General features: G+C 43.6%; 1 pseudogene; it reads right to left on the bottom strand.

Annotated features, from left to right (window-relative positions):
• Positions 1–14,445: 14,445 nt before the first annotated feature.
• Positions 14,446–17,486, bottom strand: LOC117442717 (zona pellucida sperm-binding protein 3-like; annotated as a pseudogene).

The following is a 17,486-nucleotide window of genomic DNA, read 5'->3' as shown; positions in this document are numbered from 1 at the left end:
CAGTGTGAGCGGTGGAGCTTTTTAAACTCTAGCCGATCATTATCCTCATCAGAGCAGCACACCTGCGTCCAATCAGACACGCATCAGCTTAATTGGCTGCACACTCTGAACTCTTGTAAGGGAAACTTCTGTGTAGCAGCAATGCAGTGGGAGTCACCGACCCAGGAAAGAGACACGGGAAGAGCAGGAGCTTTGATGTCAAACACTGATGGTTTATTTGGAGCTTCGGCCGGAGAATTCACATCACAAGTCACAGCAGCCACGATCTGACTGCACGGTAGAGTTGCCACGTCAATTCTCAAGAACTCTACCCCGGACCCATGTATTTAGCTAGTTCCGAGAGCATCATCAACATGCTGCATAACAAGATAAAATCATAACACCTCTATCAGCTGACGCCAACAGGCAGGAACAGGGAGACAGAACACTGAAAGCACAGCAGCCAAGGTTACGAGGTGCGTGTGCTCAGTCAGGACAGTTTGAACTGATAAACTGGGTCAAAGTTATGGGCCTTGGAAAATATTCCCCAACAGTTTCTCTCTTTTTATCAATTTTGATCATCTAAAAACCTTAGTCTAATAATATTTTGTTCAATACTTAAATCAATGGGAATCTTCAGATTTGAGTGTGGACTTACACAACATCAATTACATCAATAACAATCACGTTACCATTGACTGTTAGCAGGCTCAATGTCGAGTCAAGGCAACATAATAAAGGAGACGGTAGCCGAAGTAGTCAAAAGAAGAATTTAATTAATAATTACCACCATGGTTGGACAAAGGAAATATAAAGTAATGACAGACAAGAACACGTACTGCACAGACAGGATCAGCCCCAGACAAAGGGGAAAGCAGAATCCTTATACATGAGGTAATGACGAGACAAGACACACCTGGGTTAATTACAAATGGGTACACCTGGAGGAGAAACGATAAGGACTACAAAACCATAACAGGAAACTACAGCTAGACATGACACATCACACTAGGAGCGCCTGATCAGGGCACAAACACATAACAATCACATTAAGATTGAAACATTCAATCACAATGATTGATACAGCCAATCATAATAGAAAAATCATCTCTCATCAGTGTTTGGATCATCTTTTGTCAAAAGCATAATAATGAACACACATAAAACACAGGTGCACAATAGCAAACATATTTAAATTAATCCAGTACTTGAAACATCATTGTAGGTCTTTCTGTGCATGGATAATACATTAAAGAGTAGTGTTGTTAAGCCTGATTGCTGGACGATTAAGGATATTAACATTATCTGTGATAATAGTAGAAATATCTTATTATTCAAACCTTTATAATCTGAAAATATTAATTAATTAATTTTGTTTAGTGCGAAAGTGTAATCTGATCCGGCAAAAATATATTAATCACCACTATTCAACACATGTCTGGTCATTGGAAATATAAAAACAGTCATTAATTGTACATCGGTAAACATCCAAGATATAAAATCAATTCAAAGTTCATCTTTGTACGAGAGCTGGAAGAACGTGTCCTTCAGTCTTTATGACAACGAGTGTCTGGTGTGTAAAGGCATCCTGATACTGTAGATTAGCACTGAGGTGCTGATTGGCTCAAACTCTTGTTCATCAGAGCGCCATATTTCAACCCCCCAATTGCTCTGCTTTTGTGTGGCTCATTCAGTGAGCACTAGTTGATCCCCCAGTGAAACGGAGGGTCATCTACCTGCATTCCTTCTGCTATCTGCTTGAGAGCAGTGCAACTGCGTATTCCATGTGGCGCATCCAGGTCTCCCCCCCGTGATGGGAGAGGTTAGGAAGACATCAAACTCCTCCAAGAAACAAGGAACCTTGTAGCCTCTGAAGCCCTCGCTCGTCATGCAGGGTTGTCTGCTTGAGCCCACAGAGCAGAAAGATGAAGGACCATCCCATCTCCTCAGAATGTTGAAGATTAGAATCCTCTCATCTCGAACGACCTCGTGCCTCCTTGCCCTCTGCAGCCGGAGAGTGTGACCCTCTCTCTCTGACCCTTGGCCTTCAGAGCTGTCCTAGTTATAGGGTTAACACTTGATAGGGATGTTTTCCTGAGGCAGACAACTCAAAGTAATGGATTAGCACATTATCATTTAAATACAAAAATAGGATAGGCCCTTCAGAATTATTTGGGAGCCTTCCTGACACATGCACATGCATAAATGTAAGGTTTGTGTTAGTCATTTAACATGCAAGAATCATATACTCATCAGTCCAAAGCAGAGACATTTTATTTTAAGTTAAAGGTGAGCTAGTCCCTGTGGATATAACCCCTTCTCAATGATTATAAATGTTATATTAATTCACCATTTACCGTTTGATAAAATATTAGTTTATCAGAAATTGTTTTTTGTTTTTTTTCTTCCATAAAACAGGTTTGAGAAATAAATGTTCCAATATAAAATGAATTACACAATATAATTGACTCTTCCCTCCCTTTTCTTACATATGTCACATATGACATAATAACTTAGGAGTCTATTTAAGCATGGTGTAGTTTATAATCTATTACTCGAGAAGACTCAGTATCACCTATGTGCAGCTTACAAAAAAAGAATTGTGAGAAACATATATTATGCAGGAAATGTATACATTTGTTGAAAAACAAAGCATATCTGATTTGGGAGGAAAAGCTTCATCCCCCTTAACATCTGAGTCACTACTGATGGCATCCCATGAATGGAATTCGGTGTCTGAGGGTGTTATTACTGAGAAATGTCAAACAAATTCAAAACCTTACATTTGAAAACAGGTTTGCATTCCTCCACTTAAGGTGACATTATCATTGGAAACAATGAAAGCTAATTGTTTTGACGTAGAATCTATCAATTGAATCGTTAGAGCAGAACAGAATGGTCGTATTGTAGCCTGAGTCCCGTGCAGCCTCTAGTTTTACCAGGTGGAAACATGGTCCATATAATGTGAATACATGTAGAACTAACAGGCCCCTGACATTAGGCCTATTTTAAAAATAGTAGGGGCTTTTAACAGCTTGCCAACTTACAAACATCCTCTGCATAGCAGTATGAATAGCCTTAAAAAAAAAACCCCACTCTGCGGTAACGAGAGTCATGTATCTGAACCAAATGCCCTAAGTGAAGCCGTTAGTCTCATCTGACTGACCCAAGGGTTGGTACTGGTGTGGCAGGGAGGCTTCCAGGTGTTCAAAGCAGATGTCAAGCTTTCAGTTCATGGCTGGGTGGGGGGGAGCAGACCCACGTGAGACAGTATCAATGGCTGTAATGTTCAGTTTGAGGAGCGTCATTCTCTCTGGGAGCAGGAAATGGTGTCCATTCTCGGACCAGACCATTAATGTCATGTAGAGCAGCCATAGCATCTCTGTGACTGCACCCAGCCGGACTGTAGCAGGGTAGAACTGGTTGACTCTTAGTGAAGCCGTCCAAGGCCATAGACAAAATGGAACCACGTACCAACAAAAGGGACACAAGGTCATCAATGTCTCTATTTACCATTGGCCTAATTGCACAACAAATGAGTGGAAAAAAATGTGGAACACTAATCCATCATGTGAAATGTTGAGTTAATCTAAATAATTACCTATGGGTTGAAATCAAATTAACATTAACATTAGAACTAAAGTCAGTCTCAAGAGGCTTGAGGACAGAGAGAGAAGGTGCGTGACTTCCAACGGTCTTATACCCCAGGTAGTGACATCACAATCATGTGGTACAGCCCTAACCAATGAACACAGTTAGTAGTCACAGCTACTTACATAATAAACAATATATGGTACACAGTAATACATGGAGTCATACACTATACATGTCTGTTAGTTATATCTCAACAATCATCAACAACTTAGTCACTTTGGAGCCACAGTCTTGTAGTCCAGCTTCAAATAAATATTCAGAGTCACCAGCAGCAACAGGTCGACACTGACTGCTCTGTGAATGCTTGACTTCTCTCAAAAACATCCCATGGAGACAAAAGGCGTCCATTTTTAAAGAAGTCAGCCTTTACCGCAATGACTATGGACACTTCTGTGCATTGTACGCTGATAGTGGATCCCTCATTGAATTGTGGTTCACTGATTTGACTTTGTGTCAAACCCTAATGCAGCAGTTTTATATTCCCTTCCTTCAGCATCGATCATTGGTCCATCTCTCAAAGTTTGAATGGCGTCTGCAAAACCAAAAGGAAAAAGTGACAGCAGTGCCACAGAGGCTGGCCGAGCTGCCGTCACCATTGTGCTCTTTTATCAGAACAGAACAGGAAAGCAAAGTAAGCAAACACAACACTACCAGTAGAACAAGTGATAATTTAGGACATCTAAAGCATACTCAATTTAAATAAGATGCGGAAGGTTCAAACTCTCAATGTCAAATACTTCTCAGTGCAGACTAATCACATGGAGAGGACAGCTGGAAGCAATTACTCATTAACTGATGAGAATTAAAGCTGCAGTCACACCGAAATACCTGCACGTGATTGGCCCACACATGACATGTGGGTTTACATCTAGTAGTTACACTGATGCTTTCTTCCTTATGCATCAATCAATGTTGAAATATTATATACTACAGTTAATGAAGAGCAATTTAAAATTCAGCCCCATTTTATTTTATTCAACATCAGTTTATTTTTTGCATGTAGGTTTTAATGTGGTATATGAGTACAATTCAGTTCCAGTCCACTGTAAAGTGAACCAAAAACTGACACTTTTACAGCTTCACTGGTTTCTGGCTTTGAGTCCCTGCTGAGGATCACTTCTACTGCATGCTATTTAGCTTAAGCTAGTTGGTAGCAAAATGCCTCCGTTCTCTACAGATGACCTCCACAAACTTATACAGAAGATGGCTGTGTTGGAAATGAAAATGCAACGGTTGGAAGTTAACGTGGAAGTGAATGGACTATGTCGTGGGAATGACACCACTGTACCAGTTGGGTAAAAAAAAAGGAAAAAAATACTGCGGTGTGGGTGGATTGAGATGAGGGGCGCTTGTTTTTCACTCGGTTCCTCCCGTTTTGCCAGTACTGTGGTATTAGTGGTTTAGGAAGAGGGGAGTTTTTCACAAATCCAGCGCTCCCTAACTCATGCCTGGCTGTGACGTAAATGGTGTGCGGCCGTGAAGCCAGGACAGTAAACAAACATGTCGTCGGTGGTATGGGACTATTTCAAAGTTTCAGAGTTAGATAGTTTGCTTGCTATTTGTATTAACAAATGCAATGCAGAAGTTCCACGAGGAGGGAAAAAGGCAACGAATTATACTTCCAACCTGAAACATCGCCATCGCTACGATGGTGTGTTAAAAGCCTACGAAGACGCCTGCGCTGCTAAACTAGCGGCAAATCCAAAGCCAGCTGCAAAGGCACCGGGGCTTTTACCTATCGACGAGGCTTTTGAAAAAGGCAATAACTTTATTTGGGAAAATAAATATGGTCACTTTGAAGAGTCAAAACTGTTCTTGGCTTTGTTTTGTTCATAGTAGTAATGCTCATGTCATTTGCTCACTACTAGTCCTTTTTACCACTAGGTGTGCAAAAACTACAGGTACATTTAATATATATATATATATATATATATTATATTATTATCGGTTATCGGTATCGGTCTTGAGAAGCAGGAAGTTATCGGTATCGGTTTAAAAAAAACAATATCGTGCATCCCTAAAAATAATGGAGAAGGGTATGCTAACTCACAGCTAGTTAGCAGCTACAAGGATTCCAAGGAACAGTAGGGCTGTGGACTGGGTAATACATCTACAAGTGGTAGTCCTACCTGGAACTCTCTGGGTGCAAAGCCTAAGAGTAAATCATTTCCATGGGATTTGGGAGGACGGTTAACAGGCAGAGCCCAGCGCTCTGAAATATGTGATGCGACCGGCTGGCCTGCATTGTTATCACCCAGGAAGAGCGCCTCTTCAACCTCTATTCATACTAGGAAACAGCAGTGGACAGCTGCTAAAGGGAGAATTAGAAACAATCCTCCTAAACCACCAAGTGTGCCAATCCAGAACAGATACGCTCCGCTGGCCGAGAACCGGAGATCTCTTTCTGATGACCTGGATAACCTGTCCTCTTCACACGGCAGGGTAAGGACCAATAGCTACTCCAAAAGTAAAAGGCTAGAGGGAAAGCTAACGACTGGGCCTGAAACTCTGAATGTGGGTGACTCTGCTGTAAGAGATGTAAAAGGTCTGTGTAATAAGAACAACACCAAAGTACTCTGTTTTCCCAAGGATGTGGTCTCTGACTTGGCTGAGAAGATCCTGCATATTGGGGCTGAACATCCGACTGTGAAGAATGTGGTACTACACATTGGAACAAACTAATTTCGCCAGGAGAGAGACAGCTGTTGTGTGTGGCTGGAGAGGACGCTGGCGCTTGTTTGTTCGCCGCTTCTCCTACGCCTCAGAGTTTTTATCTGCTTTTAAGCTATTTTACCTGCTTTTAAGCCATATGGCTAAACTTGAGTCTGTTTAACAAGTGCTTTTATATCTTAAACCTCGTGATTATTGACGGTTTTGGACCTGACACTGTCGGGACTCACCTGCTGTATCGCCCAAATTCGCCGACTATCTCCGGCTGACTGCTTGCCTCTCTCCCGCTACTACTGTGACAGCAGGCGGACTCCCAATCCTCTGTTCATTCCCAGACGCGAGGTATACTATCGGGATAGCCTTCCAGCTGTCTCGTTGCTAAGCACCGCTACCAAACTTCTTCGGCGCCCGACCTGTTGACATGTTGAGGTTTTCTATTCCCCAACTCCTGAGCTTCAACCACTCCAACGCTCCAACCGGCACCTCAGTCATTAAACAACTTGGACTTCTTCGTCGGCCTCGCTATATCCACCGAAGCCCAAGAAGAAGACAAACTGTATATTCCCAGCACGGAGTTGCAGATATTCCATCCATCCACTCTGTCTGCCGTCGTGTCGCACATCTGACGCGTCATCAGAGCCCGTTCATGGCGGGGTCAAATCACGCCAAAAACATCGCGAGACTGCTGCATGAATACACGGAGAGCATCGCGAGATCGCCACACACGAAGGAGTCTGGAAAACGTGGAGTGGATTACAGCCTGCTCCGGCCCCTACAGAGATTCACCACATCTTCCAAAGCCAAAATAGAACTTCTGAATACACAATCCCTCAGTAATAAAGCATCCTTCATTCACGACCACATCTCTGATGAGAAAATGGACTTCATGTGCCTCACGGAAACCTGGCATCAGCCAGAGGTTTACTCCACCCTCAATGAAGCTTGCCCTCCTGGCTACAGCTACTTGGAGAAAGCCCGCAGCACTGGTCGTGGTGGAGGCCTAGCCGTCATCTACCGAAAGGAATTGGAACTGTCACTCCTGGCCCTGCCTGTATTGTCCTCTTTTGAATGCCTTGCATTTAAATGTAAACCCCCCTTTGCCCTGACAATACTTCTGATCTACCGGCCACCCAAACCCAACTCAGCCTTCATCCCAGAGATACAAGACCTTCTCACTACGCTATGCACAACCTCTGGCAATATTATCATACTTGGAGATTTTAATATTCACGTCGACTCCCCCTCCTGCCACTTTGGCACTGAGTTTCTGCTACTTCTGGACTGCCTCAATCTGACACAGCATGTTAATGTCCCCACACACGCCAAGGGCCACACGCTCGACCTGGTCATCACAAACTCCGCCCCCATCAGCAATCTGCTAGTGTATGACCTGGGGGTGTCTGACCACAAGACCATCTCTATCGAGCTCTCTTTCCAATCCCCACTCAGCAAGCCCAAACGACAAATCCGCTTCAGGAACCTGAGGAATATCAACCCGGACACCATGACCCTGGACCTCCAGCATCTTTCTTCCGCCAACTTCTCATCAGTAAGTGAGTCAGTTGCATACTACAACCAGTCCCTTAAGAGTCTCCTTGATCTGCACGCCCCCCTCAAAACCAGGATGGTCACCTTCTCGCGCTCAGCCCCTTGGTACACCGGCGAACTGCGGAGAATGAAGACAGCTGGGCGTGTCCTTGAGCGGCGGCTCAAGGCCTCAGGACTCACTGTTCACCGGTTAGCCTATCATGAACACCAGAAGGCCTATGCACAGTCCCTCAGAGATGCACGGTCCCAGTACTACTCCTCCCTCATCAACAACAGTACTGGAAACTCCAAGCAACTCTTCTCCACCATAAACCACCTCCTCAAACCCCAAAGTCCTCTACACTCCGACTCCAATGAGAAGCAGTGTGGCAACTTTGCCGCCTTCTTCACTAACAAAGTTGACACCATCCGCTCCATCCTCTCTAGCCCCTCTGCACCTCCAGTTACGACTGCTGACCCACAGCCTGAGACAACCCAGCCTCTTCGCTGTTTCACGGACATCTCTCAGCGAGAGGTTGAGGGCATCGTTAAGAGGATGAAGCCCTCCACCTGTATCCTGGACCCCCTTCCGTCAGCTCTTGTAAAATCGTACATCTGTTCCATGAGCCCCATGATCACTAAGATTGTAAACCTCTCACTCCAGGCTGGCCATGTCCCCTCTGCCCTAAAAACCGCTGTCATCAAACCTCATCTCAAAAAACCCTCCCTTGACCCGGGAGTCCTGGCCAACTACAGACCCATTTCCAACCTTCCTTTTCTATCTAAAGTGCTGGAAAAACTAGTTGCTGCTCAGCTCCAGGACCACCTAAACTCCAACAACTTATTTGAGAAGTTCCAGTCTGGTTTCCGCTCAGGCCACAGCACAGAAACTGCCCTGGTCAGGGTCACCAACGACCTGCTGATGACGGCTGATGCTGGCTCTCCCTCTCTCCTCATCCTCCTTGATCTCACTGCAGCTTTCGACACCGTCGATCACGGCATCCTCCTCCATCGTCTGCACTCCACCATCGGACTCTCTGACTCTCCCCTTGACTGGTTCAGATCTTACCTCACCGGGAGAACAGAGTACGTCTCCTTGGGCGAGGCAGAGTCGGGTACCCACAACATCACCTGTGGTGTCCCTCAAGGATCAGTTCTCGGCCCCACCCTCTTCACACTCTACATGCTCCCCCTTGGCTCTATCATCAGCCGACATGGAGTATCATTCCATTGTTACGCTGATGACACCCAACTGTACCTCAGGATCAACCCTACCTCCTCTGCAGCCCTGCCTTCACCCACACTCACTGCCTGCCTGGAGGAGATACAGGCGTGGATGAAGCAAAACTTCCTGAAACTCAACAGCTCCAAGACCGAAGCCATTATAGTTGGCACCCCACACCAGGTTCGGTCATCCACCATCACCACCATCACCTTCTCCGGCCAGGACATTACCCTCTCCTCAATAGTCACCAACCTGGGTGTGAAAATGGACGCCCATCTGACCTTTGAGGCCCACATTAAACAGCTGTGCAAGAACTCCTTTTACCACCTCAGGAACATCGCCAAACTCCGCCCCACACTCACTCTGTCTGATGCTGAAAAGCTGGTCCACGCCTTTGTCTCCTCCAGGCTGGATTACTGCAATGCACTCCTCATCGGGATCCCTAACAAAAGCATCCAGAAGCTCCAGTACATCCAGAACAGCGCTGCTAGGATCCTGATGAGGGTGCGCAAATATGATCACATCACCCCCATCCTTAAAGCACTACACTGGCTACCCGTGGAACTGAGGATCGAATTCAAGGTCTCCGTCCTCACCCACCAGTGTGTCCATGGAACTGCCCCTCCCTACCTCAAGGAACTCCTCACCCCCCTTACCTCCTTGCGGACCACCCGTTCCAGCAACTCCAATTTCCTCAAACCCCCCAGGACTAAGCTCCGTACTATGGGAGACCGGGCCTTCTGCTCGGCTGCTCCCAGCCTGTGGAACGCTCTCCCCGACCAAATGAGAGCACCACAGACCGTTGAGGCTTTTAAAAAAGGCCTCAAAACCCATCTCTTCAAAAGAGCCTTTGCCTAGACATTTTTATCACCCTTTTATTTTTATTTATTTTTATTTTTATTTTTTTATTTTTTTGTATTGCTTTTTAATTAATTCTACCGTGTTGTGTAATGTTTATTTATACTGTTCATGCTCACTACTTGTAGCACTTCGGGATTTGCATTCAAATATGAAGTGCTTTATAAATGGAACTCATTATTATTATTATTATTATGTTGTGAAACAACAGTCAGAAGTGCTGAAAGAAGACTGTAAATGTTTGTTGGAAACTGCCAGCTCTCTAAATGCAGAGGTGTTCATCAGTGGCCCTCTACCGCCAGTCAGAAGAGGAGTGGAGAGATTCAGCAGATTGTTTGCACTGAACACCTGGCTTTCAACGGTCTGGACTGACCATTCTGTCCATTTTATTGACAATTTTAACTTTTTCTGGGATCGCTTTTTCTGGGATCGCAGACATCTTTTAAAGGCAAATGGAGTTTGCCTGAACAAGCGGCAAGAGGAATCAAAACAGGAGAAAGACACAACACATCGCGCAGAAAACCGTGAAGAATTATCACTGCACCCGACTGAGGAATGTTCTGATTATGGGAGACCTATGAGACACATGGAGGAGTCTCCACTGCCCCCCCCCCTGTTAATGCCTTTGAGGATACTCCGTTCACCCTTTCACCCTCGCCCACCCTCCTGGAGATCGTTGAACACATGAAGGAGAAACAGAGGGTTGGCACCGATTCCTTCCTGGAGTTCAAAGACCAAACTAAGGCGATACGCAGGGCTGGCAGCATGTCCTTTACCCCCGCTCCTCAACGACGCCCACCAAAATCACCGCAGAAACGCGCACCATCTCCCCCGTCTTCATCACCGTGCCTACTTCAACCACCTCCCCCCCTTGGCAGCATGTCCTTTACCCCCGCACCATCTGCCCCGTCTCCATCACCGTGCCTACGTCAACCACCTCCCCTCCCTTCAAGAAAGCATCTGCAGTCTCCGAAGCCTGATAAGGATGTGTGTGTACAAAACGCAACAAACTCTTACTGATATGTGCTGGGTCCAGGCTCAAGGGCGTATGGCACTCTCAACGCTTTCCAGGACATGCCGGGGCCCTGCCTGCCTATAGCTTTGCCGATATCTGTGTTGATAGGTAATAGATTAAGAGCGGTGAATCATCTTAGAAACAGGAAGCGCTCAAACGTTTGTGTGAGTTTATCTAATTTAGCAGTGATTCCATGTCAGCCACAGCTTGTTATATGACTGATAGTGTGTTTAACAAACTTAAACTAGCTTTATTAAATGTCAGGTATTTGGCAGGAAAAACATTTGTAATCAATGATTTTATCACTGAGCACAATCTCGATTTTATGTTTTTAACGGAAACTTGGATTGAACAAAATAACAGTGCAGCTGTTGTTATCGAATCAACCCCTCCCAACTGTAGTTTTATGAGTCAGGAAAGAATGCATAACAAAGGGGGTGGAGTTGCTATTCTGTTCAATGATTCCCTTCAATGCAGGAAGACATCATATGGAAACTTTGATTATTTTGAATATGTAGCCCTTCAGCTGAAATGCTCCTCTCGAGCTCTGTTCCTAAATATCTATAGATCACCCAAATACTGTGGAAGCTTTTTGATGACTTTACTGAACTGCTGTCTATAGTGTGTATTGACTTAGACCGTCTAGTCATTGTTGGTGATTTTAACATCCATGTTGACAAACCCCAGGACAAAGGGGCAAAATAACTGTTTTGTGTTCTTGATAGCTATGGACTGACTCAGCATGTGACGGAGCCCACGCACAATAAGGGGCACACTCTGGACTTAATTATCTCAAAGGGTCTGAATATCTCTAAGGTTGTGGTGACTGAGGTTGCACTCTCTGACCATTCCTGTGTTTTCTTTGAGAGCTCTATTTCTGTTCACAAAAATGTTCAAAAAGAGATAACCACAAAGCAATATTTAACTGAAAATACTAGGGAAATGTTTACTCAGAATGTTTCTTCAACACTTGCCCCTGCTAATATCTCAGTAAATGAGCTAGTAGATCATTTTAATTCAAAAATTAAAAATGTTACAGATGACAAAATTCAGAAAATCAGACAAGCAGTCAGTGCCTCTGCATCAGGAACAGCAAATGTGTTGTCTCTGTTTCCACTTAACATCAATTCAAACACCATGACACAATTCCATCAGGATTAATGATAAAAACCTAGGAGGACATTATACAACTTCTGAAATCCTCCTCCTGCTGCCTTGATATTATTCCAATAGGATTTTTCAAAGATGTTTTGCCTTGCATGGCCTCAGATCTACTTCATATAGTAAACAAATCTCTTCACTCAGGTATTTTTCCACAGGCCCTGAAAACTTCAGTCATTAAACCGCTCTTAAAAAAGAATAATCTAGATGCTTCAGTGATGAACAATTATAGGACCATATCAAACCTCCCATTTCTAGGTAAATCATTGAAAAAGTTGTTTTTCAACAGTTGAGTAATTTCTTGCATTTAAATAACTGTTTCGATGTGTTCCAGTCAGGCTTTCGTCCAAACCACAAGCACTGAGACTGCGCTTGTAAAGGTCTTTAATGACATCCACTTAAACATAGACAGTGGCAGAACTTCATGGTTAGTATTATTAGATCTCAGTGTTGCGTTTGACAGTGTTGACCACAGCATATTACTAGACCGACTGGAAAACTGGATGGGTCTTTCGGAAAACAGTTCTAAATTGGTTTGAATCCTACTTAAAGGACAGAAACAAACTTTGTTTCTATAGGTGAATACACATCTAGTTTACAAATATGACATGTGGGGTCCTCAAGGGCTCCATCTTGGGGCCTCTTATCTTTAACATCTACATGCTACCACTGGCTCAGATAATGAAAAACAACAAAATAAGTTACCATAGCTATGCAGATGACACACAAAGTGTACGTAACCATGTTCACCAGGAGACTAATGCTCCAATTCAAACACTGAGTAAGTGCATTGAACAAATCAATGACTGGATGTGTCAGAACTTCTCCAATTAAACAAAGATAAAACTGAGGTAATGGTTTTTGGAGCCAAGTCAGAAAGTATAAAAGTTAGCGCTGAGCTTCAGTCTGCAATGTTCAAAACAACAGATAAAGCCAGAAATATAGGGTGTAGTCATGGACTCTGACCTGAGTTTCAAACAGTCACATTAAAATAGTTACTAAATCAGCCGACTATCACCTAAAGAATATATTTAGGATTAAAAGACTAATGTCACAGCTGGATTTGGAAAAACTTGTCCATTGCTTTTATTTCAGTAGACTCGACTACTGCAATGGTGTCTTCACAGGTCTCACTAAAAAATCTATTAGGAAGCTGCAGCTGATTCAGAACGCCGCTGCTCGAGTCCTCACTAACACTAAGAAAGTGGATCACATCACTGAAGTCTTTACACCTGGCTTCCTGTGTGTCAAAGAATAGATTTCAAAATACTGCTGCTGGTTTTATAAAGCACTGAATGGTTTAGGCCCAAAATACATTTCTGACCTGCTAAATTATGAACCATCCAGATCTCTCAGGTCTTCAGGGACTGGTCAGCTTTCTGTCCCCAGAGTGAGAACTAAACATGGTAATGCAGCGGTCAGTTATTATGCTCCAAAATATCTGGAACAAACTCCCAGAAACCTGCAGGTCCGCTGCAACTCTGATTACTTTTAAATCCAGGCTGAAGACTTTTCTTTTTGTCGCTGCTTTTAATCGAACTATTCATATCTTAGACTGCACTGTAACTTTTATCCATGTATTTTATTAGCTTTTCTTTTTAATGACTGATTTAAATGCCTTTTTCTTAATGTCTTTCATTTTTGTAAAGCACTTTGAATTGCCTTTGAAAAGTGCTATATAAATAAACTTGCATAAACATTAATATGGTCACTTTTTTTAATTAGTCCCCAAAAACAGGAATGAATAGATTCGCTAAGCTAAAGTAACAAGACTTTGTAACCATCAATTGTACCTCTAAAATGTATTTACTACCATAGTAGAGGTCTGGGTACTCCATTAGAATGCAGTCTCCAGTTAGAAAACCCAGTATACACAAAGTTATGAGACCATGTTAATATCTTAATGTTCAGGGTCATTATATTGGCCAGGACCCCATGGTAACTGCCACCTTTTAAAGAAGCTACTCATGTACAAAGGCTTTGTTGCAGCAACTGAAGTTCAAATATAAACTGGCTGATCTCAAATACATAAATGTTTACCGTTATATGGAATAACTTTTGCTCATTAGGAAACAATTGTTTGCATTTTAATTGTTTTAGCTGTGAGCAGGTCATCAGTTTTCCTTGTGGTATTGCACATTAAAAAAGCAAACAAATTAACGTTGAATCATTTATTATCTCCTTTGGGTCCATTGTTTCAGAAAGGTCAGATTCTGTTGCAGTGGTGTTGGACAGTGGGGACACAGCCACATTAACCGCAGCAGTTGGGAGGACTTCATCGAGCGTCCGCTGTGTTGGTACTGTTCAGCACCGCTGCCTTCGGCTGGCAGGCGGGGCCTCAGGAGAGGGTTTCTTTCTAGAAGTTCAGGAACTTCCTCAGCATCTTCATCTGTAGTCGTAGGAAGAAAATGTGTTAATGTAAAAGGTGCATTGCAGAGTGCCATTTAAAAAAAAGAGTTAAGACTTTTCACATTTTACCTTTTTCTGTTCCACTTTTGTCTTCTTCGTCTTATTCTGCTCAAGAGCTAAAGTCACAACGCCCACCTGGTTTTGGGTCGATGATGAATCAGGAAGCAGTCCTTTCCTCTGATCTTTGACAGAAAAACAAAAACATTAAGATTTCATTATGGGCCATTTTAATCTCAATTTAGAGATTGTTAAAGGCTTCAAATGAACAAAGAATAATTCAATACCGGCATTGACTTACCAACTCTGTTTATTCCACTCCTCCACTGGCTGTCATACATTGTAGATCTGCTGATTTGATCAAGAATGGAGAAGGCTCCTCTGCAGGTATGGGCCGGCTTTTCTGCTTGGCTGGCAAGACCATCATCGGACCCACTCTGGCCTGATGTTCCCACACTAACACAAACCAGCACAATGCATGTTAATTCAGTTACCCAGCCATCATCACGTCTAAAACCTATGCCAAAACATGTGTCACAATTGATCATTATGACGACATCTATTCTGCAGCCAATATTCATCATGCAAGTTCCTCAAGCTCCCCACCTGTACTGGTCTTCAATCCCCTCCTCCAGAGGGGTTCACGCTCTTCTGGCTTCACACAAACCCTCGAGGCCTAAACTTGCCGGGGCTGCTGGGCTTACTGGGAGTTTGCTCAACTCCAATTGGTCTTTTGCATTGCCCACATATGGGTAGTCATTACCATCAGCGGACTGCCATCTGGATAATAAAAAACATTCAGCACCAATACTTTGTTTTTGTGAGTAATTCGACATATTTTAGACTGGATCTCACTTACCTTCCATTCACAAAAGTGCACGCCTTGGGTTGTTGCATCTGTGCTATTTATTGGCACAGCATTCAGGTGACATGTGAGAGCTATGAGAAAAACAGGTGTTGGGAAACATGCACACACAATCATGTTTGAGGCAATTTAATAGAGCCTCACCTCCCCTCTGTCCTCATTATAAAATCTGAAGGCATCAATGGACATGTGGAGCTTGTCATCCTGTGTCCTGGCTAAGAATTGAGACCTTGAGCCTGGAAGCTGAGAGTCAACAAAGCACCTATGATGAGGAAAAACAAAAAGGGCAACACTAAATTAGCACTCATTGACTACTATAACCAGAGTCTACATTACCCACAATGCAACTCCACCGCTAACATTTCTATAGCCTATAGGCAAGTTCTGGAAGTAGTTCTTTAGAGTCAGAACTGCACAAATCTGACCTGTGCATTGCCAATAGTGGCACAGAAAGGAAGAACTAGAATAAAGATTAAAAGCAACCTGCAGCTAGCCTTAGCTAACTTGAAGACAACACTAAAGGAATGATCTTTTATTAACCTGTCACTCGAGTCAGCATTGCTCGTGTCTGAATTAAACCACTAGAAGAGCCTTACACATTAAACAGCTCCCTCTAGGGTCAGAAAAACGTTACTTTTTGCCATTTAGCAATTTGCAGCCTTACCCATTTTCAATGAAGGCATGCCTGGGGCTGGAGTGCATGTCAGGGCTCAGTGTAGCCACGCAGCTGCTCACAAACACTCGGAGCTCCACGTGATGCCCATTCTGACCGAGGCCTCGATGCTGATGGGCTCACCGAGATGAAACACATTAGAGCCTCTTTTGTACTGCCAGTCACCTGCACACGGACAGACAAAAGTACTAAGTGCAAATAGAGACATGACAACTCATAACATGAGATCATTATCAAAACCCACTTGTCATGATTCTCAAGTTAAACTGCAACATTTCCACTGCAGCCTGGGTCGACATGAAGGGGATCCAGGTAGGCATGAGTGAAGAACTGGACAAACTGTACTTCCTAAGAAACAGAAAACATGCATTTAAAAAAAACAGCATCATTCAAAGATTTTTACAATGTGAGCTTTAAAAACAAAGAGACCTTTCGTAATGACATTCAATTGGAATTACAGCCTCCTCCATTCGAACAACACCATATGGAGAAGCCTCAGGAGAGTATATGAGGAGGTTTGTGTAGATCAGAGAGTCCTCAGTTACCTGTGGAGATAGACGTGTTTAAAAACTAGAAGCTTAATGAATAATTTGAAATGAAATATATTTAAAGTTACCCAGTGTCTGGTGCCGCACTCCACAAGTCCAACACTGATACTGTACTCATCTGCTGAAGACGCTGTAGCTCTGCAGTACTGGTTGTTGGTCTCTACTCCAAGGCGTATCTCGTCACCATCAACAGGAGCTCCAACCGCAAACATATCGGCTTTGATAACAATCTCCAAGAGTCTGGATGACAGGTCACTCTGATGGTATTCACCTGCTGCGGTTCCTCAGCCGGAGACTTCTGCTGCTGCTGCCCGATTCTGACCTGCCTGTGTTCGCAAGGCTCTGAAACGAAGCATCTTGTGTGGGCGAAAAGCAAAAGAGGAGCTAACACAGAGTCCTACAAGGAGGATAACCTGAAATGAAAGGCCTCCATAAGTGAAACTGATAACAGGAAGCTGCTCTCTGTCTTCCTGACTGACTCACAGTAGGCCTATGGTTCAGTGTGAGCGGTGGAGCTTTTTAAACTCTAGCCGATCATTATCCTCATCAGAGCAGCACACCTGCGTCCAATCAGACACGCATCAGCTTAATTGGCTGCACACTCTGAACTCAAACATGAGGCTGATTGAGAGAGAGGTGAAGGGCGTTTTCACATGTTTAAAATGTGCATATATTTGCTTCATTGCTTGTTACTTTGGATTTTAAATAAAATGTTAGTGTTGCAGTTCATGAAAACCATGCAGGAAGCATTTTTGTAGTGATGGCGAGATGAAGCCTTATGAAGCTTTGAAGCTTTCCAGCCAATTGGTTCGCAAAAGGGTTCATCTCATGAGGCTTCATCATAGGCTTCATTTGAACACAAACCCCCTGTTGGTCAAAGTGTGTAAAACAGGCAGATTGGACAT

Source organism: Pseudochaenichthys georgianus, unplaced genomic scaffold (assembly GCF_902827115.2).
Source record: "Pseudochaenichthys georgianus unplaced genomic scaffold, fPseGeo1.2 scaffold_458_arrow_ctg1, whole genome shotgun sequence".
In the NCBI taxonomy this organism is placed as follows: Eukaryota; Metazoa; Chordata; class Actinopteri; order Perciformes; family Channichthyidae; genus Pseudochaenichthys; species Pseudochaenichthys georgianus.
The sequence above is the reverse complement of the archived record's forward strand: the minus strand, read 5'-3'. Positions and strand labels throughout refer to the sequence as shown.